This window comes from Pantherophis guttatus, chromosome 13 (assembly GCF_059756535.1).
Source record: "Pantherophis guttatus breed Tessera chromosome 13, ASM5975653v1, whole genome shotgun sequence".
NCBI lineage: Eukaryota > Metazoa > Chordata > Lepidosauria > Squamata > Colubridae > Pantherophis > Pantherophis guttatus.
This window is the reverse complement of record NC_142075.1, coordinates 18,620,625-18,645,868: the sequence shown is the minus strand read 5'-3', so window position 1 is coordinate 18,645,868 and position 25,244 is coordinate 18,620,625. Positions and strand designations below refer to the sequence as shown.

Sequence of the window (25,244 nt, the reverse complement as noted above, 5' to 3'; positions counted from 1 at the left end):
TGGAAACAACTTGTATTATTATCAGAGTATTTTGGTTTATCATATCTTGTTTTCTGGGCTGGTTGCCAACCTTTGCCGGTCTTGTTTATTCTTGCTACTTAATAAATTTGATAAGGACTGTTGGTGTGTGTCAATATCCTCGGAAATCCGGAGCTGGGGCAGAACAGGTTTCCTAGATTTAAGACCAATGAGAGGTAGTCGAATATTTTATGTATTGGAAGATCTCTAGAAGTCGACGGTGTGTTTATCTTATCCCATTCTTGAACTGTCTGCTAGGGTCATTGTCACCTGAGATCAGGAAGGCCCACGTTAGAAAGAACATGGAGCCACGAGGGCGAAGGGTTCTAGTTGAATCATAAAAACAAGCGTTTAAATTAGTAGACGAAGATGTTTTGTTAGGAAACCTCTGATTTATATTCAGCCGTTGTTGTTGTTGTTGTTGTTGTTTTGTAATATTCAGAGAGAACATTTTTCATAAATGGAAAGAACTTCCAGCGAGTCCCGAGCTGAATGGGGCGGGGAATGAAACATAATTAGAACGCTGGCAGCATATAGTCCACGTCCCAGCTTTGCTCATTTATCTGCTTCCAAATAACAATCTGTTAGGAAAGCTATTTTCATTTTTAAATGTGTTTTTCCTGCCTTCTGTGTCAGATAATTTGTTCTTTTGCCTCTTGCTTTCCCTTTGTGTATTTTAGGAACATTTTAAGACTGATTATATTACCGGACAGATCACATGGGCTCTACTGCACCATAAAAGTGATCAGTCAGATCTAAGTGACAGCATAATTACATTCATACAACCGGATGGTAATATATTCCCACTCAGAACTCATGACTCAGTGTCCAGGATCCTATGCAATCATTTAGCGAGCTGTCCTGTGTATTTTTCAAAGCTTTTTTTTTTTTTCCTCTCCAAGCCCGATGTTATTTTTTTTTTTTATAGGTCATTAATAATGTAATTTTGCATTGCAAACAAGGCCTCGAAATAATGAATCCCGCAGTTATGCATTTGTTATAAGCAGCTGTAATTTCAGCAGATGGGTTTTGCGCCATCAGATTTGCCAAGGCCAATTTACAGAATTGGACGGGGGAATAAGCCCTTTGACTAGCAGTGGCCAACACCTGTTATTAAACAGGTGTGCCTCCTGAATCTCTGGAACCCCTCAGAGGTTGTACCTATACAACCCCTGTACGATGATGGCTGGCTTACCAGGGGATGAATGGTGGCAGCGGTGGGATTCACTTATCTTCCCTACCGGTTTGCCAATGTGAGCGTGTGTGCTTGCACGCTCGCTTAGCTTGCACGTGGGGGCTGGGGGTGGGGGGCACCGTTCTGCGGTGGTTCTCCTCCTACCTCTCTGACTGGTCGCAATCTGTGTTGACGGGGGCAGCGGTCGACTCCGAGGCGCCTTGCTTGTGGGGTGCCACAAGGGTCGGTCCTCTCGCCCCTCCTCTCGCACCAAATGTTCCATGTTATCTTCGGCTATCTATTATTAGTAACCATGACTATCCCGTTCCTAATGGTGTCCCATGATGTAACCCAGCCCGTGAAACCCTCTATCCTTCCACTGAAAGCACACAGTCCCGCTTCTCATGTCCATATATTGTAACTCCTCCCTTGATGTTCTTTCCAAGGCCGCTGGTTACACTTTCAAGATCATCTCAATGGTCCGGAACCACCCCGCCCTACTTGCTTTTAAAAAGCATTTGGTCGCAAACTTTATATTGGTACATATCACCTCATGTTCTTATCACATATGCTCGTTCCACCCCGGTTGTCCTTTTTATCTCTACCTTTCACCTGACATCCATATATGCTCGTTACCGTTCCCCTCACCGGGGTAGACCATCTAGTCCGGGTGGAGCTATATTCTTGGCCTAGCACATTCCCTATACGCGGATAGTTCAAAGGCCTCAATTCTTTGGCGCTCAGCCTTCCTTATGGTCCAACTTTCACAGCCAGACATTGCAACTGGGAAAACCATCGCCTTGACTATACGCACTATACGCACTATACTAAGTGCTATTGCTATTGCTAAACCCTTTGCACTGCTTATTCCTTTGCATTTTAGCATTAAACTGACTGAGAGCATATGCACCGAGACAAATTCCTTGTGTGTCCAATCACACGTGGCCAATAAAAAATTCTATTCTATTCTATTCTATTCTATTCTATTCTATTCTATTCTATTCTATTCTATTCTATTCTATTCTATTCTTATGGGCCTCACTGTTTATGGATTGTTATTTTAGTAGTTAGACCATGTGTAATTGACAAGACTGGATTCTATCAAAAGATTTCATCTGTTGTTTATCCTTTTATTCTAGAAAGTTTAAACTGAGTGTTTTTTTATTTCTTCTGGCCTCTGCTTTATGACTGTAATAAACAGAATCGCATTGAATTGAATCTCAGCAGCATTTGGGTCAACGGGAGCCAAACTTCGCTAGAAAGAAGATGTTAGCTTTGGTGTTAGCTTAAGTTCAAACCTAGAGCTATTTCTCTATCATATATTTTGCCGCAGGCCGAGGAAAGGTCTTTGTTTCCTTCTGTGTACATGGACACGAGTTTAATTTATACTTCCACACCAGTGGTGAAATGTAAAATTCGTTACTACCGGTTCTGTGGGCGTGGCTTGGGGGGGTAATGTGACTGGGTGGGTGTGGCCAACCTTTTTTTTTTTTACTTTTAAAACCATTTTTTCTACAACCTCTTCAGCTGAAGAGGTTGTAAAATGCTTTTAAAAGCCTCTGACGATCCCAGCTGACTTGCCTGATCGTCAGAGGCTTTTAAAAGCATTTTTTTCTGCAACCTCTTTGGCCGAAGAGATTGTAGAAAAAAAATGCTTTTAAAAGCCTCTGATGATCCCAGCTGACTTGCCTGATCAGCAGAGGCTCTTTTTTCTTTTAAAATCATTTTTTCGGCTGAAGAGGTTGTTAAAAAAAATGCTTTTAGAAGCCTCTGACAACCAGGCAACTCAGCTGGGATCGTCAGAGGCTTTTAAAAGCAATTTTTTTTTCCTACAACCTCTTCGGCCAAAGAGGTTGTAGAAAAAATGCTTTTAAAAATAATTTTTAAAAAACCTCTGTTGATTGTGTGGCTTAGCCAGGTATGGGGGTGGGGTGAGCAGGGATTTTTGCTACCGGTTCTCCGTACCACCCGCCGCCATTGCTACCGGATCGGACGATCCGGTCCAAACCGGGAGCATTTCACTCCCGTTCCACACCCAGAAACTAATAGTTATTCTGCTCTGCAAGCTACTGCCAAGTCCAACCTAAGAAAACAGCTGGTGACTTTTTTTTTTTAATGTTTATTTTTAAAAGCCAGGGAAGCTGAATAGTGCCTTGATACAAAACCTGATGATGCAGTCCCTGAGCATGTAAGTGACCAAGACTTCTACATGTAAAGAGATGATTGGGCTGCTTGTTTGCCATTTGGGATGATAAATAGCAGGGCCGTTGAGCCAACGGTTGTTTATGGGCCTGCATTTTAAGCGACACCAGCAATTGAGTTAGCACTCGAGAGCCAAGTTAGACAAGAAGCCAAATCTGGGCATCGTGTTGGATTGTTTCTCGGTTTTCCTTTGTAAAAAAGAAGTAACTTTCTCCGGCAGGCAGGTCCAACGGTTTCATTAGACCAACCTTCCCAAGTTAGTGGTACAAAGGTGGGTTTGATTACATTTACCGTCAGCCAGAGAGAAATTTGTTTTATGTTTTATTAAATTTATATACCGCCCTACTCCCGAAGGACTCAGGGCGGTGAACAGGCACAGAATAAAATACATAAATACAAAAGGTAGAAACAATTTAAAACCAAATTAAATAATTTAGCCCAAGACAATTAAAAAAACCCCATAATTTAAAACAAATTAAAATTTCAGTTTAAAAATTAAAAAAAGGGGGAGAAAATTAGGCCAGGCCAGCTTGCTGGAATAGGAGGGTCTTAAGAGCACGGCGGAAAGTGCGCAGATCCGGGATCCTCCGTATCTCCGGGGGGAGCTCATTCCAGATAGTGGGTGCCCCCACAGAGAAGGCCCTCCCCCTGGGGGGCACCAGTCGACACTACTTGGCTGATGGCACCTGGAGGAGCCCCTCTCTGTGAGAGCGTACCGGCCGGTGGGAGGCTGTTTGTGGTAAGTAAGGAAAAGTTACCAACTTCTGAAGAGCAGGAGGCTGCTGGGTAAAGCTTTTCAAACATTGAAGTGTATTTTGTTTCTTTGCAACGGCGTGGTGTGTGTGGTTGTTTGTGTGTGGTTGTTAGCTGCCCTGGAGAGCATGGGAAGGAAGTGGGGCACAGTAAAAGAAGACTAGGGATGACCTTGGCCAGAAGTCATTTGCATAGGCTTTGCACTACAATAGGAATCCCCTAGGAGAAGAAGAGGCAATCTTTTTGCACTTCCAGATGTTGATGAACTATATATACATTGCTCTTAGAAGCACGAAGCCGAAGACACCAGCCTGAAGATGACGAATGAGACTTCGTCGAAACGTTGCCAAGAAACCTCCAATTTTACGCGGGAGAAAATCCGAATAACCAAAGACCTATGTATGTATGTATGTATGTATGTATGTATGTATGTATGTATGTATTTCTCTTTAGCCAGGTTCTTCTTATGTAAACCAAGAATTTTAGTTCAGTTATGCAGCCCCTTGGTTTATGTAGGAAGAACCTGGCTAAAGAGAAATACACATAAAGACCTACAAAAAGAAAAGAATATATATGTGTGTGTGTGTGTGTTGTGGTGGTCTAGAGGTGGAGCTCTCACCTCATAATCAGGAGGCTGTGAGTTCAATCCTAGGTAGAGGCAGATATTTATTAATTATTATTTATTTTATTAGTCATATTTCTATGCCGCCCACTCTCCGAGGACTCTGGGCGGCTTACACCAAAGACAGTATACTAAATAGCATATTGCCCCCTAACAATCTGGGTCCTCATTTTACCCACCTCGGAAGGATGGAAGGCTGAGTCAACCTTGAGCCAGTGAGATTTGATCCGCTGATCTGCTGAACTAGCAGTCAGCTGAAGTAGCTGCAGTACTGCGCTCTAACCACTGCGCCACCTCGGCTCTCTCTCTGGGCACACTGAGAATTTATCTGCTGAACAAAATTCTGCACTGGTGACAGGAAGGGTATCCGGCCAGTAAACGCTCTGCTAGCTCCATTCAGTTGCCCAGACTCCACCCCGCAAGGGATTAATGGGGTCGTTAAATGAAGATGATTATACAGACACACACATACACACACCCACAGAGAGAGAGTATATAAATAAAATAAACAAGGCAGCAGCTGACAATCTATCTGGCCTTCTTTGATGCAACTGCCAAATACATCTGTGTCGAAAGATAATGAGAGACTGTTTAAAGATTTCTTATCAGCTCTAGCTCAGAGCAAGCCAAGTGATAGACCTTCGCTCTGCTCTGATTTGGATTCTAATGAGAGAGAGAGGAAAAAAAACACCCTGATTAAAATCAGCAAAGCTGTGACATATTTTGGAAGGCCACACAGGCAGAGCAGCCGTGGCAATCTTATCCTGATTAAATTGTTGGCAAGCCACGAGTGTTTTAAAATCTCCTCTCCTGCATGTTAGTTGGGTCTGAGGCTCAAACAAAAATAAAACCAGAGAGATCTTAACGTGAAACAAAGGCGTGGAGAAAGTTTGGGCAGTGGAAGCAGTGATACAGCAACCACTGAACATGCAGGAAAGGATGGCATATCTACCTTTTCTCTCCTACTTCTCTCTCCCTTCCCCCTTCTCCAAATGTTCACAGAGTTAAATGCTTCTGAATTATGAGTTTCCTTTTCTAAAATTTGAGGCAGGTGGGGTTGGGTTCTCCTTTCGGATGAATTTGAGACCATGCCGCAGAACAATCATATGGGACACGGCAGTTCCAGCTATGTGTGTTGTGACCGAGGCCCAAGTAGTGATTACCAAACACAATTCAGTCCTCAACAAACTTATTTTATTAAAAAAGCTGAGAAGTGATTCATTCTCAGCTTAGTCCAAAACAAAATTCTTAATAATCAGTTCGTGGCCTTATCACCAACCTTTGATGTCTTTGGCAACCTGCCAAAGGCTTTTCTTGGCAAAAACCCCACGAAGTTCAAGAGACGCTGACCAGAAGCACGGGAATCAACTTTGCTTTTCTACAAAAAGACGCCAACGGCTCATTGCTGCTCTTTTAAGCCTTATGGGAGTGGCCAATCATCCTCTGGCCTTACTCCTGAGTTGTCCTTTTTGCTTCAGCTGCTCTTGCATTCTGGCAGCTCTTCGCATGCGTGTACTAGGAACAGGCTCCTCCTATTCCTCTGCCTCTCGGCTGTCCGCCTCTGGAGGCTCCGGAGTCAGCGCATCACTCCCAGATGGCCCTGGCCCCATGTCTGCCTCCAATGCAGAGCCCTCATCCGAGCCTTCCCCTGACTCCAGAACTGGCCCATTGTCCTCTCCAGCCTCCTCACTGTCCGACTCTGCTGCCAGATCTGCAGGCTGCTGGCGGACTACAACAGTGTGTGAAGTTTCCGAAATATGCCCTAATTAATTCATGAGCCATAAGCCGAACTTCAAAAGAAATACAGTCATTTATTAGGAGCACCATTTCGGCAATATTCGGATGCAGTTAGAACTAATCCCACATAGATGTACATTCCCCTATGACCCTGTCTCTCCCCTCCTCTCTGGCCATGTCATAAATCACATTCTCCAATTAACCACTTTGGCTGGCTGTGAAATCCAACACCCTCCTCCTGATTGCGGTCAGGAAGAATGTATGGAATGCAGTTCAGTTAGGGAAATCAATCAGCTCTATCAGTTCTCCCTCCCTCCTGCTCATGGCAACTTGAAAGCTTTGCAAGTTGACACAGTGCACTTCAGCTCCCAGAATTCTCAGCAATGGCTATGCTGGCTAGGGAAGTCTGGGACATGAAGTCTGCCTGTCTTGAAATTGCCCAGCTGGAAAAACATTGGACTTAAGACTTCCTGTTAAGTTTTACATTTTCTCACGTGTTAGCTATTAGGTACTCTGTCAACAGACAACTGAACCAGAGCCAAAACTCAACAGGACCCTGACTTTGTCCAGCAATTTCCGCCCTGCCTAAGTCAGGTTGTCTATATGTGACTTAAGGAAGCTTCTATTTTAAGGGCGTGAAAACCACATTTGCTCTTTCATTAAATCCCAGAGCCCTATGCTTGAAAGAAATGATCCACAACCTGTGGAGGTGCAGGAATGGGAAACCAGTCATCGCATATTAACGATGCATTACTAATTTATGAAGCCATTATGACTCTATGAGACTACAAAATATATTTTAATGCAAGAACCCATGTGGAATATCTTATCTTTTTTCATTTACATGTGAAGAAAGAAAAAGCAAAGAGACAAACTCACTTTAAAATACACAGAACGTTAGGCAGCCTCTTTGTGGGTTCAGTTGTTGTTGTTGTTAGTTGCGAAGTCGTGTCCAACCCATCGCGACCCCATGGACAACGTTCCTCCAGGCCTTCCTGTCCTCTCCCATCCTCTGGAGTCCATTTAAGCTCATGCCGACTGCTTCAGTGACTCCATCCAGCCACCTCGTTCTCTGCCGTCCCCTTCTTCTTTTGCCCTCAGTCGTTCCCAGCATTAGGCTCTTCTCCAGGGAGTCCTTCCTTCTCATTAGGAGGTCAAAATATTTGAGTTTCATCTTCAGGATCTGGCCTTCTAAAGAGCAATCAGGTAGGCAGTATCAAAATCATCTTCATCGTTGTTCTTCATCCCAGATATTCTTGGCAACTTGTCCTCTTGGAGTAAGGCTGAGAATGAAATGTGACTCAGGGATACAGTACTAATTTTGCAAACAGAAAGGGTGCCACGTTTGGAACTACCACACCAGCAATTAGGATTTGCACCTCACATGGCGTCTGCCAGGACTCTTTGTATAAATGGGACGTAGTAGTTGGCTAAGGAATTCTAGGCATTGAAGTCCACAAGTCTTAAAGTTGTCAAGGTTGAAATGCCCAAGTCTATCTATTCTACTGAATACTCTCAGTAGATTTATTTCTATCTTTTCTGGATACAGGGAATTCACCATCTCTATTCTTTTGAGTTTCTTTCTTCCCCTCACATTTAAAGGATTGGCATTTATTTGTCTTGATCGCACCTCTGGTTGGATGTTCTCCTTTACATCATGATCAAGGAATAACACAACAGGATTTTGCCGACAGAAAATACGCTCTTATTATGAGGAACATTCTCAGAGTTTCTGCCCATCTGTATAGGAAAGTATTCATTTTTAAATTGGATATTAACATCTCGGTGATACTTGAATGTCAATTTAGCTTCCAATAACGTCGTACATAGTTAAGGTAGTCAAACTTTCAAATGAATGGGGAAACTGCCAGCTCCCCATTCCTGGCCACATTAACGGTTTAGAAATTATAATGGGAGAGGTCAGTCTGCAATAAACAAAGAAAATCAACTGACAGGTTAATATTTTTCCTTGATTTTGTTATACACGGCTAATGCATCAGTACGAGCGTTGTTTGATACAGCAAGCAGAGTCGCACGGTTCATAAATCAAAGGCTGCATACATTTATGCAATTAAATGAACAAACATAAAATATTCATTCTGGTCACTTTCCCAGAGGTCAAGGGGTTAAGGAGGAAACAATGACACAGGGTAAAAAACATAATGTTCATACTGAATTCTACGGCACTTGTGCATAAGAGTTTTCCAGCTAAGTGCCTATCAAGGCAGATAAAACAAAACGGGTATCTGTTTCTATTTTGCTTTCAGAAAATAGAAGACTTGTGTCATTTCCCAAACTGGAATTTGGCGAGTGGAAGTGGGATGGGATTTTGCACAAGTCTTCCTCCCTCCCAGCTCTATTATTTATACAGTAGTGGCCAAAATGGAGCCTGGATAGCTCAACAGACAGAGCACTGTAATTTAACATCAGCTGTCTGCAATTAAAGTAAGATCGAATCTCGCCAGGCTCAAGGTTGACTCAGCCTTCCATCCTTTCTAAGGTAGGTAAATTGAGGACCCAGTTTGTGGGGGCAATAAGCTGACTTTGTATAAAATATACAAAAGGATGAAGGCGATTGCTTAACACATTGTAAGCCGCCCTGAGTCTCCGGAGAAGGACGGCATATAAATCAAATTAAAAAAAAAAATTGTGGAAATCTTTTGGGAAAAGTGTATTTTTGAGGTTTGATGGCTAATAACAACACTTTTTGGGGGAGTTTCAAGATAATCCTATTCCACTGCTGGAATGGCCTGGGAATAGCCCAGACCTTAACCCAATTGAAAATCTATGGAGCCGACTCAAGAAACTTGTTAGTCAGAAACGACCCAGCAACAAAACCCAGTTAATATAAGCCATCCTTCAATCTTGGTTTCACATGATAACAGCTGCAGAACTCAAAGACTTGGTTCATTCCATGGGAAGACGTTGTAAGGCCGTCATTCATGCTAAAGGTTACCCAACTAAGGATTAACTGATGTGGCGATCATTTTTGTATATCTCGTCTTTTCTACGTGTTTCACTTTTCTTCTTTATACTGTAACTGCTATTCTAATAGCAAATCCTTCATAAAAGTTATGGCATTACATTCTTGATTAAATTATCTTTCCATCGATATGTCATTTTAGGGTACTACTTCCCCCTCCCCCAAAAAAGTGGTGTTATTAGCTAGTTTTAGAAAATACACGTTTCCCAAAAGGTTTCCGCAATTTTGGCCACTACTGTACATGGTTAATTCAGAAGGACAAAAGGGTATAATAATGGATCTGGAGGCTAAACCATATGATGAGGGAAGTAGGTACGTCTAGTCTAATGAAGAGAAGGACTAAGAGTGACATGATAGCAGTTTTCCACCACTTGAGGGGCTGTCACAGAAAAGGAGGAGTCAGCTTATTCTCTGGAGCACCTGAGGGTAAGACAAGAGTTGTTGGGTGGATGATCTTTAAAGAGAGAACCAGCCTAGAATTAAGGAGATGTTTCCTGCCAGTGAGATCGATTAATTAGTGGAATATTTTGCCTCCAGAAGTTGCCTCCAAAATCATTGGAGGTTTTCAAGAAGAGAGTGGACAGCCATTTGTATGGAATGATATGGGAATGGGCAGGAGATCTCCAAGGTCCCTTCCTATTATTCAATGTTCGATAGCCATCAAGGAAAAAAAAAACAATAAGGACTATATTGCATTGTGTGATTATGAAATAAATGATTTGATTTGTTCTACATTGGGCCATAACATTGTGCTTGAATCGGCTTATTTAAGCTTGTACCATCCAGTTGGTTTATAACCATAATTTTCAGAGTTTTCAACATTCAAATTGGGATTTAGTTGTATTTCTGCCTAATATCTGCCATTGCCTGTTGAATTTCAGAGGCACCTCATTTATTTCAGGGCAGGGAAATATTAGTGAAATAATCAAGTTGAAATAATTTAAAGTGGTAGATTTTTTCGATTTACTAATATAATCAGAAAGGTATTTTTGGATATTTTTAAATATTAATAAATATAAAACCCACTGGTTATTTATTTAATTGATTGGTTAGATCTTATTTTAAACCTGTTGTAGCCATGTCTTTTGGCAGTCTACAAGAAGGTAAAGATCCATAATGGAGTGGTACAAAAGATAATTAAAACAGTTAGAACTAATATTTAAAACTATGAACCTAGAAACAATTCTATTAGGGTGCTATCTAAAGTCACTGAAAAGATCTTCCGGAAAAGCTTACATTTTAACCTGCTTTTGAAAGACCAGCAGGGATCTGTGTCGCTATGCCTGGGAAAGGATGTAGATCTTAGCTGGATGCCAAAACATCAAGAGTGTGGGAGAGACCAGAAAGGACATTTCTCAAACAAAGGGAAGATCCTCTTTCTCGGTTCACTCAACTAAGTTTGTTTGCCAGATGCTGAGAGCTCCTGAGAATTAAGTGGGAGGTGCTGCAATCAGGGCATTTGCCACAGATGTGAACTTCAGCCCCCAAAATTCCCCAGCCATCTTGGCTATGGCTGATAATGATTCTTCTTCTTGTGCCATATCCATCAACAGAAGTTGGCGATCATGCTGGCGATCCTATTTTTATCAACGGCCGCATGAAAAAGTGCTGTTGAGTTTTATCCAAACCAGTCCCTTAGATTTTGAAGCCATGATGTTCTCTTCTTCTGCCTGGACCTCCTCGTTTGCCTTCAATCTTTCCTTGGAGGATTAAGTGAAGGAATGCTGTATTTTTCCGGGTCTGATAATGGTGGGAGGTGAAATTCATACTGTAGTTGAGGAAGATGGATTTAGAATGTTCTTCTGGCTCCTTCAAAATTGATAAGAACAGTCACCTTGGGTCTGAAAATGGACTGCAAACCATCCCAATCCATGTAGAACATAGAATAATAGGTTGGAAGGGATCTTTGAGGTCTTCTAGCCAAGAACTATACCATCCAGACAAAGAGCTGTCCAGTGTCTTTTTGGGATATTCTCAATTGGGGAAAACTGTCTCTACTCTAGAAAGTTGATTGAAAATGCTCAAATACCTACTGGACTGACAAGATTATTCTTGGGTCTTATGACCTAAAAAAAAAAATGTAACTATTTGTTGTGGTCCACCAGCAGCCTGTGGAGCTGGCAGCGGAGTCGGACAGCGATGAGGCTGAGGAAGAACAGGGGCCAGTCCTGGAGGCTGGGGAAGGCCCAGATGAGGGCTCTGGGTCAGAGGCAGAGATGGGGCCAGGGCCATCGGGGAGTGAGGTGCGGACTCCAGAGCCTCCAGAGACTGATAGGAGTGAGGCAGAGGAACAGGAGGAGCCTGTTCCTAATGCACACATGAGAAGAGCTGTCAGAAGGCAAGAGCAAAGAGGACAACATGGGAGTAGGGCCAAGAGATGATTGGCCCCTCCCATAAGGCTTAAAACAGACCAGCAACGGCATTTGGGCTTTGTCGGAAAACAACGTTGGTAGCTTCGTCTTCTTCTTTGTCTACGTCTTGTATTTATTTTTGTATCTGTGACTTCTGAACGTTTGCCAAGAAAGGCCTCTGGCAGTTTGCCTAATTGGACCAAGGTTTGAGATAGGACTGAGGAATTTGTGTTGGGAGGAATTTGCTTTAATTTGGTTGAACGACGCTGGGAATGAAGTAATTCTCCGCTGTTCGAATAAAGTTTGTTTGTTTTTTCATGGACTGATTTTCCTACTACCTACTTGGGCCTGGGTCACAACACTATCAAAGATTCCCCTTGCACCCATTTCCTCTTTTAGTATTAATTTTTAGTAATGGGCCAGTCCAGTAGTGGATTCTACTTACCTTCGCTACCAGTTTGGAACTGTGAATGCGTGTGCGGGGCACTTCTGCGCATATGCAGAGTGTCCATGATGATATCCGGGCAAGTGAGCAGAGCCTCCCACTGCCGCCACTACCGGTTTGCCTGAACCGTGACCAACCGGTAGAAACTTACCACTGGGCCAGCCACCTGAAAGATCCACAGTTCCCTTCTAGGTTCTTTAATCATTATTCATTAGAAGCTGATTGCTCTTATTAGTTTTGATGGAGGTTTATATCCTTCCTTACCTGTTCGTGTCACTTCTTGAGTAAATGTTTAAAAAGATTTAGACTACAATGTATTTTACGGTGTGAAAAGCAATGCATTATTAAACATAACTCATGTCTTCCCTCCCTATCTTCCCACATACTATTTGAATTGCAGAATTCCCCTCCTGCGTGCAGCTTTGATCTAGTCTTGTCATGTCAGATTTTGAGAACGGAGCAATAATGCAGTTTTCATGTTTTCTTAAGGTAACTATATCAACAGTCGTTCCTTTCTGAGATGCTGAGAGTTGCAGAAGAGATTCTTTCAAGAGCTTTGGATGAAATTCAAAATCAGAAAGGTCCCTACAGGTTGGGACTGCATAAGAGTTCTGCTGAGATCTTTTAAAAAAAACTTTGAACAGCTTTCTCTTCTTGATCATTTCCCCCGACTTCTTTAAACCCCAACTTATTTTGAAGAAAAGTTCTTCTCTTTATCATATGTTGCTGGAGAGCAACTGGCGCAATTGGGAGGAGGAATCAAAGGGAATTAGCATGGACTCGTTAGGTAAATACAAGAGGGCAAGATCTGGCTCCTTTTGAATGCTTTTGAGCCTAATCTGTTTTTCCCAGACAAAATCTTGCCACTTTGGGAAGATTCCTGTGCAATTGGCATAAAACAATGAAGTAGCTAATTGGAACTCTTCATGTGTGGGTTTGGTTGTTTGTGCCTCTCAAGCAGTGTAGACAATTGCCCATGTAACTCAGACTTCTGCAGTTTGGAGATCTGCAGAAGTTTTAGATCCATCCCTGTTTCTTATCATGAAGCATAGTGGAAAAATCAGGGTCCCTAGATCTGGATCATTAACTTGGCTTTTTCTTGAATCTACGTGGGAAAGGAATGTGAGGATAAGAGCTACCCGCCTTATAAGATATTGAATGGTATCAGAGGACAAAAGTGTTATTTGGTGGGGGGGGGAACCTTTCTTAGGTAGAAGTTCATATCTAATGAAGAAGCTTGTATCACCAACATTTCACAACATGGTGGGAAACCCAGTTCAGGACTATGTAGTAGAGACATCATAGGGATGTTGTTACTAAGGATGAACCAAGCCAATTCAGAATAGAAACACTTCTCCTTTTATTAGTACTTCTCTCCCTGCAAATCAGTTACATTTCATTTTGGCGTCGCTTTGACAAATTTCACAAAAAGATCATTTTGTGAGTATTTCTAGATTTCCATATCCATTTTTGGTTCAACCTGAAAGTATGCGCTTGGGCTTGATAAATTGACACTTGCAGCCTGAATCTTAATGTAGAAGGTGTAACTCTGTAGCATCAGAGTGTGTTAATATAATGCAACTGGCAGTTGGAACAGAGGGGGAGAGGGAGTAGAATGTCCCAGCCCGCAGCATCCATCGGTATTCATCTGGCTAGCATCCTGTCAGTGTGTGAGAAAGTTGAGGGGTGTTTGGAAACTCAAACAGTATTTGCTGTGTGAGCAAGAAGGAGACAGGAAGGAGGCTGGCCGTGGCTTAGCTCAACTGTTCTGTAGTAAAGCTGCTTCTTGCTGTGAAAGTAAAACTGAAAGTGAAACTCCTCTCCTCTGCTTGTGTTTTGCATTTGGAACAGATTTCTTTTGAGGTGGGAAGGGGGAGTAGAACTCCTTAGCATCAGACCGTGTTAATAACAATATGGGAAATACTAATGCTCTGATGGTCATCTCGAAAAATCCTTTCTTAGTGAGCACCTAGAAGCCAAGAGGAACATACATGGCAAATTTCAAGTTTGTAGGCTTTACAGTTCTGGAGATTTTGTGATTAATGTGTGAGTGGTTTTCGATATCCACATATATTATATGACACAGAGAAACAACATAACCTTAGTATTATACTGTATGTATATAATTATATGTACAAAATATACAGTATAATAATTATATTAAATTAAACATTTAACCTCAGACTCAACTAGATGAAAAACACACAATCCATTTTTTTAAAAAATACTTTTTTTTTTAACTTTTGGAGAAAGTTTGCAGGTCTTGCTGCATTTCCTACTTTCCTAGTTCCTACGCTGAACTTTGTTGACCGAGGGCTATTTCCTGAATTAGTAAATTAGTTACATTTTTTATTATAAAACAGCTGCATTTAAGACAACGTTTTGCATAATCCGTTTTTTGTTTTTTGACTTTTGGAGAAAGTTTGGGGGCTCAGTGCTGCCTTTTTAACGGGTTTAACGGGTTTCCTTTGATGAACTGTGAATTAGTACATTCGTTATGTGTTTTATTATAAAACAGCTGCATTTACGACAGCGTTTTGCAGAAAAACTCCACATGCCTGACAATGACCTGTTCTCGCTTAGAAATGCAGCTCCTTCTGCCAGTTTCCCCAATGGAGGTTCTCTTTTCAATTCCCCTTCTCTCCTTTTACTATCTGGTGCTAATTTTTATTCTGAAGTCCACCGTCTACTGAAACTCCCACACTCCCTCTCCCTAGTACGGTTTAATGGGTTTGGATTGAACTGTAAAGCACTCTGCTCCTCATTTCTTTCTCTTCCCCCCCTCTCTCTCTCTTGGAACAAAAACTGCCAGAAAGTTCTGCTGAGCATGTAAATTCCATGGGTGTAAATGGGGGCTGCACAAGAGCTCAGCAGCATTCCTGGATAGCTCCCATTCACTTTGATGGCATTTGCTTCACGGAGCATAACTGGCAGCTTGTTGTTGCTGCTGTCCCTTTTATGTTGAATCAAGCAGAGCCTTTATCTCCTTTTCTCCTTTCACTTCTATAGAAGAGAACTTTCTCTCTTCTCTCTTTTTTTTAAAAAAAACTCTTCTTCCAAACTGTCTTTTCTTTTCTTCTCCTCTTAAGAAAGGACTCTAGTTCTTCTGTAGCCCAAACAGCTATATGAATGCAAAAGAAATGAGAAGAAAGAAGGAAGGAAGGAAGGAAGGAAGGAAGGAAGGAAGGAAGGAAGGAAGGAAGGAAGGAAGGAAGGAGAAGGGAGGAAGAGGAGGAGGGGGAGGGAGGGACAAAGAAAGGAAAGGAAAATTGGATGGATGGAAGGGAGGATGGATGGATGGAAGGAAGGAAGGAAGGAAGGAAGAAAAGGAAAGGGGAAGGAAAATGGAAAAGGAGGGAGGGAGGGAGGGAGGGAGGGAGGAAGGAAGGAAGAAAGAAAGAAAGAAAGAAAGAGGAAGGAATGAAGGAAGGGGAAGGAAAAGGGAAAAGGGAAGAAGGAAGAAGGAAGGAAGGAAAGATGGAAGGGAGGATGGAAGGGAGGGTGGAAGGAAGGAAGAAGGAAGAAAAGAAGGAAAGGGGAAGGAAAATGGAAAAGGAGGGAGGGAGGGAGGAAGGAAGGAAGGAAGGAAGGAAAGAAAGAAAGAAAGAAAGAAAGAAAGAAAGAAAGAAAGAAAGAAAGAAAGAAAGAAAGAAAGAAAGAAAGAAAGAAGGAAGAGGAAGGAATGAAGGAAGGGGAAGGAAAAGGGAAAAGGAAGGAAGGAAGGAATAAAGAAAGAAAGAAAGAAAGAAAAAAGAAAAGAGAGAGAGAGAGAGAAGGAGAAAGGAAGGACTGTAATCCTCATTTTGTAACACTTCACTAAACAAAGACTACCATTTAGCAACCAGAGATGAAAAAGTAACTTTATGGCCAATCCAGGCCATTGATGATCTTTGCCAGTCTGTAAAAGCAAAAGAAAGCTGAAGTACAATTGTAAGCACGGTCACGATTTCCCTTAGTAAGCACCTCGCTTTAACGACCAAGTGGCTGGTCCTAGCTGTGGTCACTAAATGAGGACTACCTATTCAAAGAAGTTATAACGGCACTGAAAAAAGTGACCCACAACTGATCCTCGCACTTACGACCGTTGCAGCATTCCCCCCCCCCACGGTCACGTGATCAAAATTCAAGCCCTTGGCATGTATTTACGGTGGTTGGAGCAACCGGGGATCATGTGATCATTTGCGATCTTCCCAACCGACAAGCAATGTCAAAGGAAGAAGCTGGCTTCATTTAACAACTGGGTGATTTGTTAGCTCAAGTCATAGATTTGGAAGAAAAACAACACTTCCCAGTTACGACAAATTTTAATCTAATCCTTAAGGCCCTTCGGTAACCACATCCCAGCTCTGACTTTCGCCTGAGCCTCAGGGATCTCTGAGAATTTCTGCCACAAATTATATAACTAAATATCAGCTTTCTGCAGCTTCCAGCACTTTCAATCAAACCACATTTAAAAAAAAAAACAGTTTCTTTAGTCGGCTCCATAGATTTCCAATTGGGTTAAGGTCTGGGCTATTCCCAGGCCATTCCAACAGTGGAATAGGATTATCTTGAAACTCCAAAAAAGAAAAAGTGGTGTTATTAGCCATCAAACCTCAAAAATACACTTTTCCCAAAAGGTTTCCACAATTTTGGCCACTACTGTAGAGTAGGTTTTCTTAAGAGCAGTGGGTCCCCCCACCACCACCACACCCCACCATGGGTCCACGCTAAGCATGGCTATTGAATGATGCTCAGCCGATCCCTTTCCAGAAAGCAGACAAGGTCAAGATAAAGTAGCAAGACCTGGACAAAAACTAAATTTCCTTCCATGTAATTTAGATTAACTTTTAATTAAAAAGCAATTACATTAATTAAGTGCAGTTAATATAATCATTCCCACGTATTTAATCACTTCCCCCTTCTGCCGCATTAAAAAAAATTAAAAATTCAGCTGTAGGGGGTTTTTTTTGGACAGGTTCTGGGGCTCCATCCAAAGCTTTTTGGGGTAGAGAGATCGTAAGTCCAAATCCAGCCTGTGTTTTAAAGGGTATTATTGGATCGTTATTATTTCGAATTTTTGTAAAAGGCGCCAAGTAATTTTTTTTAGCTTGAGAAAAAAAAGTTCCCACTGGAAGAAATTACTCTCCTCTCCCAGAACCAGGCAATCTCCTAAGAAATTTTAATTAAATAACTGGTAATATATATATTAATATATATATATTAATCATTAATTTTAGATATGGTCATCAGGTCCTTTCACTACCTCCACTGACCTTTCAAAAAATGTTTTTTAATGCTCTTTATTAAAACTAACCATGCCGTGTTCTGTTGTTCCTGCTTAGTTGGATGGTTGAAATTGCATTCATGAAAATTCAATGCGTCTATTCAATCAGTGCTGTGGGCAAATCCATAGTTAAGATGTGGGAAGGCTGGAAAGTCCATTCCTAATTTAGTCGTTTTCATCATTAACTTTGCCATGGTGATTTATCTACAGGTAGTTTAGTGACCGTTTGAAGTTATAATGGCACCGAAAAAAGGGATTTATTATCATTTTTCAAACTTACAACCGTTGTAGTGTCTGCACCGTCACGTGATTGTCACATGATCGAAATTCAGAGGCTTGGCAACTGGCGTGTACTTATGACAGTTGCAGTGTCCTGATGTCACACAATCCCCTTTTGCGATCTTCCAACAAGAAAAGTCAACGAGGAAGCCAGATTCACTGAACAGCCGTGTTACTTATTTAACAACTGCAGCGATTCATTTAACGACGGTGGCGAGAAAGGCTGTAAAATGGGGCAAACCCCCTCCCTTAAGAACTGTCTTGCTTAGCACTGGAAATTTTGGACTCCATTGGGGGTCATAAGTCAAAGCCTTCCCGTATTCTTGTTCCTATACTGTAGCTCTTTATCAATCTCTTCCCACTTATGGCTACATCCACGTTGCTTGTATCTTTACAAATTATATTGTTTTTAGTGTTTCCTAGTATGATTTGATTGCTTATTAGTATCCTATGACTATCACTAAGTGTTGTATCTTATGATTCTTGACGAATATATTTTATTTTTTCTTTATGTACACTGAGAGCATATGCACCAAGGACAAATTCATTGTGTGTCCAATCACACTTGGCCAATATAAGAATTCTATTCTGTTCTGTTCTGTTCTGTTCTGCTCTGCTCTGCTCTGCTCTACTCTACTCTACTCTACTCTACTCTACTCTACTCTACTCTACTCTACTCTACTCTACTCTATCCCTTATTCTATTCTATTCTATTCTATTCTATTCTATTCTATTCTATTCTATTCTATTCTATTCTATTCTATTCTATTCTATTCTATTCCATTCCATTCCATTCCATTCCATTCCATTTAGTAAGCGGAGGTTTTAAAATATTGCACACATCCAAATGCATACATTTAAATCTTTTCTCTTTTTTTGCCTTTTCGTTGACAGGTTCTCCCATTTGAGCTGAAGACAACTGGTTTGAGACCTCCACAACCAAAGGTTGAATACCATGGTAAGGCCTGCAAATATTTGCAATATTAAATATTCTCTGGTTGTTTGAAGGAGCACAAAACATTTCCTTCCTGTCAATGATCAGGCTGTTTAGACAAGGAGAAAGCCAAAAATATTTCTTCTCAGGGAGGAGAAGCCTGTGTCTGTCAATCTTTAATATCTTCTGAAGATGTCAAACCATAAACATAATAATTTATATATCAACATGCGGGAATCTCCCAGGGAGGCATCAGTTGATTCGCAGGAGATCTGCGAAGGGTTAAGAGCACAAGTGGTATTCAGCCGGTTCGGGCTGACAATCCGACAATCAGCTGGCCCTGCCCTGCCCGCCCACCCACCCCCGCCCTATCCGGTCCTTTATTTTCTAGTTTCTAGCTCATCTCAATCATGGGAGCTGATTCCCTCCACCCCCTTCACTGTTCTACTTACCACTGCTGACGTGGAAAGTAAGCAGCTGAGCTTCTAAATGCTCCATTTTCAGCGAGAAGCATGCACTCACCGAACCGGTTATTAAACCAGCAGCATTCTACCACTGGTTAAGAGGAACTGGTCTTTTAAGAGGTGCAGTTTATAAAAAAGAGGTTGAGACTCTAGAAAAAGTGCAGAGAAGAGCAACCAAGATGATTAGGGGACTGGAGGCTAAAACATACGAAGAACTGTTACAGGAACTGGGCATGGCTGGTCTAGTGAAGAGAAGGACCAGGGGAGACATGATAGCAATCTTCCAATATTTGATGGGCTGCCACAGAGAGGAGGAAGGGGGTCAAGCTATTTTCCAAAGCACCCGAAGGCCAATCAAGGAATAATGGATGGAAACTGAACAAGGAGAGATTCAACCAGGGACGAAATCCAGCAGGTTCTGGAGAACTGGTAGCGGAAATTTTGAGTAGTTTGGAGAACTGGCAAATACGACTTCTGGCTGGCCCCAGAGTGGGGTGGGAATGGAGATTTTGCAAGATCCTTCCCCCAGGAGTGGGGAGGGAATGGGGATTTTGCAGTATCCTTCCCCTGGAGTGGGGAGGGAATGGGGATTTTGCAGTATCCTTCCCCTAGGAGTGGGGAGGGAATGGTGATTTTGCAGTATGCTTCCCCCAGGAGTGGGGAGGGAATGGGGATTTTGCAATATCTTTCCCCCAGGAATGGGGAGGGAATTGGGATTTTGCAGTATCTTTCCCCCAGGAGTGGGGAGGGAATGGAGATTTTGCAGTATCCTTCCCCTGCCACACCCATCAAGCCACACCACGTCCACCAAGCCACGCCCACAGAACCGGTAATAAAAAAAATGGATTTGACCACTGGATTCAACCTAGAAATAAGGAGAAATTTCCTGACCGTGAGAACAATCAACCAATGGAACAGAAGTTGCCTTCAAAAGCTGTGAGAGCTTCCTCACTGGAGGTTTTCAAGAAGAGACTGGACTGCCATCTGTCAGAAATGGTGTAGGGTCTCCTGCTTGGTGGGGGCGGGGTTGATCTAGATGACCTACAAGGTCCCTTCCAACTCCATTAAATCTGTTAACTTCAGTAATTATAGCTGGGTGAACATTTCCATCGGAGGGCTCAGAAAAGTCCTCCTGGATAAATGATTTCCCTTCTCCATCCACTCACACTTCAGTCCCTCCTTTCTGTGGCTTTGGAATTCATGCCTTAATTTATTTTCTTGCGACCAGAAAGGATTTCAATGAGGCTGTGATGGATGTCGGCATTAAATTGGATACCCCCCCCCCTATTTTTTTAATTAAGTTCATCTAAATTTAATTTTGCAATTTCACTTTGGTAAACCTACCTGACTCCAGCTGTTGAATGGGGCTTTTTTTTAAAAAAAAAAAATTCTACCAGTGCTCACACATAATTGTAGCTGTGAAAGATTTACAACTGCCGAAGTCATTTTTGGCCTGTTTGGGTTACACTTAGCATATGCTTCATGGATGACTAGTAACTTGAGCAATTAGTATCTATTCCCATTCCTGGAGGTGGTCCTTTTTATAAAAAAAAAATACATTTATTATTAATTTTTCTTCTTCTTTTTTTTTTTTTTTTACCATGAGGAAAGACTCCATGTTAACCTAAATACTGTCTTCAGTAATAAATAATTGCATTAAACCTAAAACTTACAACAGTACGGTGAGTTCATTGGCGAGAAGGTTAAACTGGTTGTAACCATGTAATATTTCACAAAGTACAGGTAGTCCTTGACTTATGACAGATCGTTTAGTGACTGTTCAAACTTACAACGCCACTGAAAAAAAGTGATTTTTTTAAAAAATTTTTTATTATAGTTCAAAAAAACAAAAAATCAAAAATAAATGTATAATAATTTTTCTATTACAGTGTAACTTTGCCAAAATATCCATATATATTTGCGCCAATAATCAGAGAGTAAAAATAGAAAATATTTACAAATTCTTGTATAGAAATTTACCTTTCCAATACTTATTAATTACCATAAATATACCATCATCTATAATTATAATCCAACATTATCTTTGTCTCTCTCTCCCATCGTTTCTGGATCCAATCATACCACATATTCCAGCTACCATAAAAGTGAAAAAAAGTGACTTATGATTGTTCTAAATCGACACTTATGATCATTGAAGCATCCTCATCGTCACGTCATTTACATTTGGCCACTGACTCTTATTTATGACGGTTGCAGTGTCCAGGGCAGAGTTGGCCTGCAATACCAGAGTTGGCCTGACTGTGGGCAGAGTTAGCCTGCAATACAGCATTCTAACCACTGGGAAGGAAGGAAGGAAGGAAGGAAGGGAGGGAGGGAGGGAGGGAGGGAGGAAGGAAGGAAGGAAGGAAGGAAGGAAGGAAGGAAGGAAGGAAGGAAGGAAGGAAGGAAGGAAGGAAGGAACAGCAATAGCCCTTAGAGTTATATACCACTTCACAGTGCTTTACAGCCCTCTCTAAGTGGTTTACAGAGTCAGAGTCTGGGTCCTCATTTTACCCACCTCGGAAGGATGGAAGGCTGAGTCAACCTTGAGCCTGGTAAGGTTTGAACTCCTGACTGTGGGCAGAGTTAGCCTGCAATACTGCATTCTAACCACTAGGAGGGAGGGAGGGAGGGAGGGAGGGAGGAAGGGAGGGAAGGAAGGAAGGAAGGAAGGAAGGAAGGAAGGAAGGAAGGAAGGAAGGAAGGAAGGAAGGAAGGAAGGAAGGAAGGGGACTATCAATAGCACATTTGACTCTAGTATAAGGGAGGGGAAGGGAAGAGAAAGGACCAGTTTCTCAGCAGGGTGAAGCCTATCTGACTTGAAAACACTTGTGAAAGGAGTCTGAATGAGAGCCAGGGAAAGGGAAAAAAATACTTGGAAATTGCAAAATGACAAAGTTATGTTATTCTTCCATTTTTGAGTTTTGAGATGGTCGCGACGTGAACGCGCATGCATACACACACAGAGAGACAGAGAGACTTTTGGGACTGTTATGTTTAAACCTCCAAAGTCTTAAGAATCCCTCATGGGCGCCTGCCAGTGCCGTTGATCCCTGCTGGGCATGGGGGAATGTCAACCATGTTAATATAAAGGGGGTTATTTAGGAGACCCAGTGAGCTGTGAATTATTGCCTCAGTTGTCACAAAAAGAGGGGAAAATGAGTTGCAAAGAGGAGTGGACGTGCGCTGGGTTCTGAAAAGCTTTGGGAGATTTTTTTGGGTGATAGGAGAGAAAACTCATATGTACTTTTCAGTGAAAAGAAATATTTGTTTTGTCAGATTGCAGAGCTGCCAACCCACCTCAATTGCTTTGTAAAATCCATTATGGAAACAAAAGAAGTCTATTTTTATGCCACCTGCGATGCAGAGAGGGGAAGAAAATGGGTCGAAACCTTCGGGTTTTGTTTTTTTTTATCTGACGAGTTTCGAATATTTGCCCACTTGCTAAAGTTAACACCAGGAATGCTAATCCTACTCTGATGCCAACATTTGGGGCCGGGCCCTAGAGATTCTTTTTAAAAGAGGATAGTGAGAAAACTCACAGGACTTTGTTATCATGAAATACTGGCTAGCTGGGTAGCAGGGAGGGAGAGAGGGAGAGAGGGAGAAAGGGAGAGGGAGAGAGAGAGAGAGAAAGAGAGAGAGAGATGGATATAGATGAGATAGATAGATAGATAGATAGATAGATAGATAGATAGATAGATAGATAGATAGATAGATGATACATAGGGATGGAAGAGAGGACTAGATTAGGTAGGTAGGTAGGTAGGTAGATAGAAAGATATGGAGATATGGATGGAAGAGGGATAGATAGATAGATAGATAGATAGATAGATAGATAGATAGATAGATAGATAGATAGATAGATAGATAGACAGACAGACAGATATGGAGATGATGGAGAGGTGGAGATATGGATGGAAGAGAGGGATAGATAGATAGATAGATAGATAGATAGATAGATAGATAGATAGATGATACATAGGGATGGAAGAGAGGAATAGATTAGAGATAGATGATAGAGATAGATAGATAGATAGATAGATAGATAGATAGATAGATAGATAGATAGATAGATAGATAGATAGATAGGAAGATATGGATATGGATGGAAGAGAGGGACAGATAGATAGATAGATAGATAGATAGATAGATAGATAGATAGATAGATAGATAGATAGATAGATAGATAGATGATGTAGATAGGGATGGAAAAGAGGAATAGAGATAGGTAGGTAGGTAGGTAGGTAGGTAGGTAGGTAGGTAGATAGATAGATAGATAGATAGATAGATAGATAGATAGATAGATAGATAGATATGGGTGGAGAGAGAGATGGATGGATTGATGGATGGATGGGTACATCTGCAAGAAAACAATCTCAGAGTACACCAAGGAACCCATACGAAGGGTATTTTCTTGTCTTTGATAACACAGTTGATTCCTCCCCATTATACGACGAACGACAAGAGGCAGTTCATGACTACGGACAGCTCCCTCAATATCAGCCCAACCTACCCCACAGTATTCATATAGTGGGGAATAGAAATGGTGGAGAGAGAGTTGCGTCTACTAAAAAGCATTCCGAAAAGAAAAGTAGGCTGTAACTGCAACAAAAAAATAATAATAAAGCAAGTAGCATCGACTTCCTGTTAAGTATAAAGTCAAATTTGCACGAGAGTTGTACTGTATTAACATTCCTCTTTTCTTTTGAGACTTAGGCAGGAATAGATAGTTCCCTGTGTGGGTGGAATTCCTGGGTGGTGAATCTAGAATCCTTACTTTTTCACAAGAGATCCGAGTCCAATTCCTCTGGATTTCCCTTCCCTTATTTAGCACCAATTTAGTCCTGACCATTAATTGGCCAGATTTCTCTAAGTAGACTTCAATAAATTGTTTATGCTGCAATCTAAAATGGTTCTGACCAGTGGTGAAATCCAATTTTTTTTATTACCAGTTCTGTGGGCGTGGCTTGGTGGGCGTGGCAATGGAAGGATACTGCGAAATCTCCATTTCCACCCCACTCTGGGGCCAGCCATTTGCCGGTTCTCCGAACTACTCAAAATTTCTGCTACCAGTTCTCTAGAGCCTGTCAGAACCTGCTGGATTTCATCCTTGGTCCTGATTCTTTATGCCTGAGACATATTTAGCCATTATGCACTGTAATTGAGATTGGTGGCTTAGCATGTTGCATGTATGAGTCTACATAATGCAATTTATTCAATAAGCCGAGATTTAAGTAAACTGTGGCTTAGTTGGATGTTGAGCTCAATCGTTATCTAAGCTGCTTTCTTTGTAGGTCTTAATTTCTCTTCCGTCCTGCTATCTTCTCAGGTAAGCCTATTGACAGGCAAAGAGCTGACATATACGTAATAAATTAAATTACATAAGCCACTGAACCATGTCTTTTTAAAAATGCACCTATTTCCTTGCTTCGCTATTAAAAGATGCTAACAAAAAGCTTAATGGATTTAGCAACCTAAGAATTAGTATCTATGAACAGTTGAATATCCTCCTATTCTGTTAATGCAAGGGGTGCAGTAATGCGAAATTGAACATAGAATATTTCTACCGAGAACGATGGTGAGAAAATTAGTTTTCAGATGAAAATCTGGCATATTTTAATACATTTTCAGTACTTCAGCCAGAATTAAAGCAGGGGTCCAAATGAGGACGTGGTGGCTCAGTAGCTAAGATGCTGAGATTGTCGATCAAAAGGTCGGCAGTTCAGCAGTTCGAATCCCTAGTGCTGCGTAGTGGGGTGAGCTCCCGTGACTTGTCCCAGCTTCTGCCAACCTAGCAGTTCGAAAGCAGGTAAAAAATGCAAGTAGAAAAATAGGGACCACCTTTGGTGGGAAGGTAACTGCGTTCCATGAGCCTTTGGCATTTAGTCATGCCAGCCACATGACCACGGAGACGTCTTTGGACAGCGCTGGCTCTTCGGCTTTGAAACGGAGATGAGCACCACTCCCTAGAGTCGGGAACTAGCACATATGTGCGAGGGGAACCTTTACCTTT

The 25,244-nt window shown here is 41.7% G+C and overlaps 1 protein-coding gene across 15 annotated transcripts in view; it reads left to right on the top strand.

The window, feature by feature from the left end:
• Positions 1-25,244, top strand: part of SEMA6D (semaphorin 6D) — a 320,069-nt gene that overhangs the window by 88,112 nt on the left and 206,713 nt on the right. For all 15 annotated transcript variants that reach the window (XM_087878228.1, XM_087878224.1, XM_087878217.1 and 12 more), the window contains exon 2: positions 18,725-18,788. The gene's annotated coding sequence lies outside the window, so the exon portion shown is untranslated. The remainder of the gene's footprint in view (positions 1-18,724; positions 18,789-25,244) is intronic.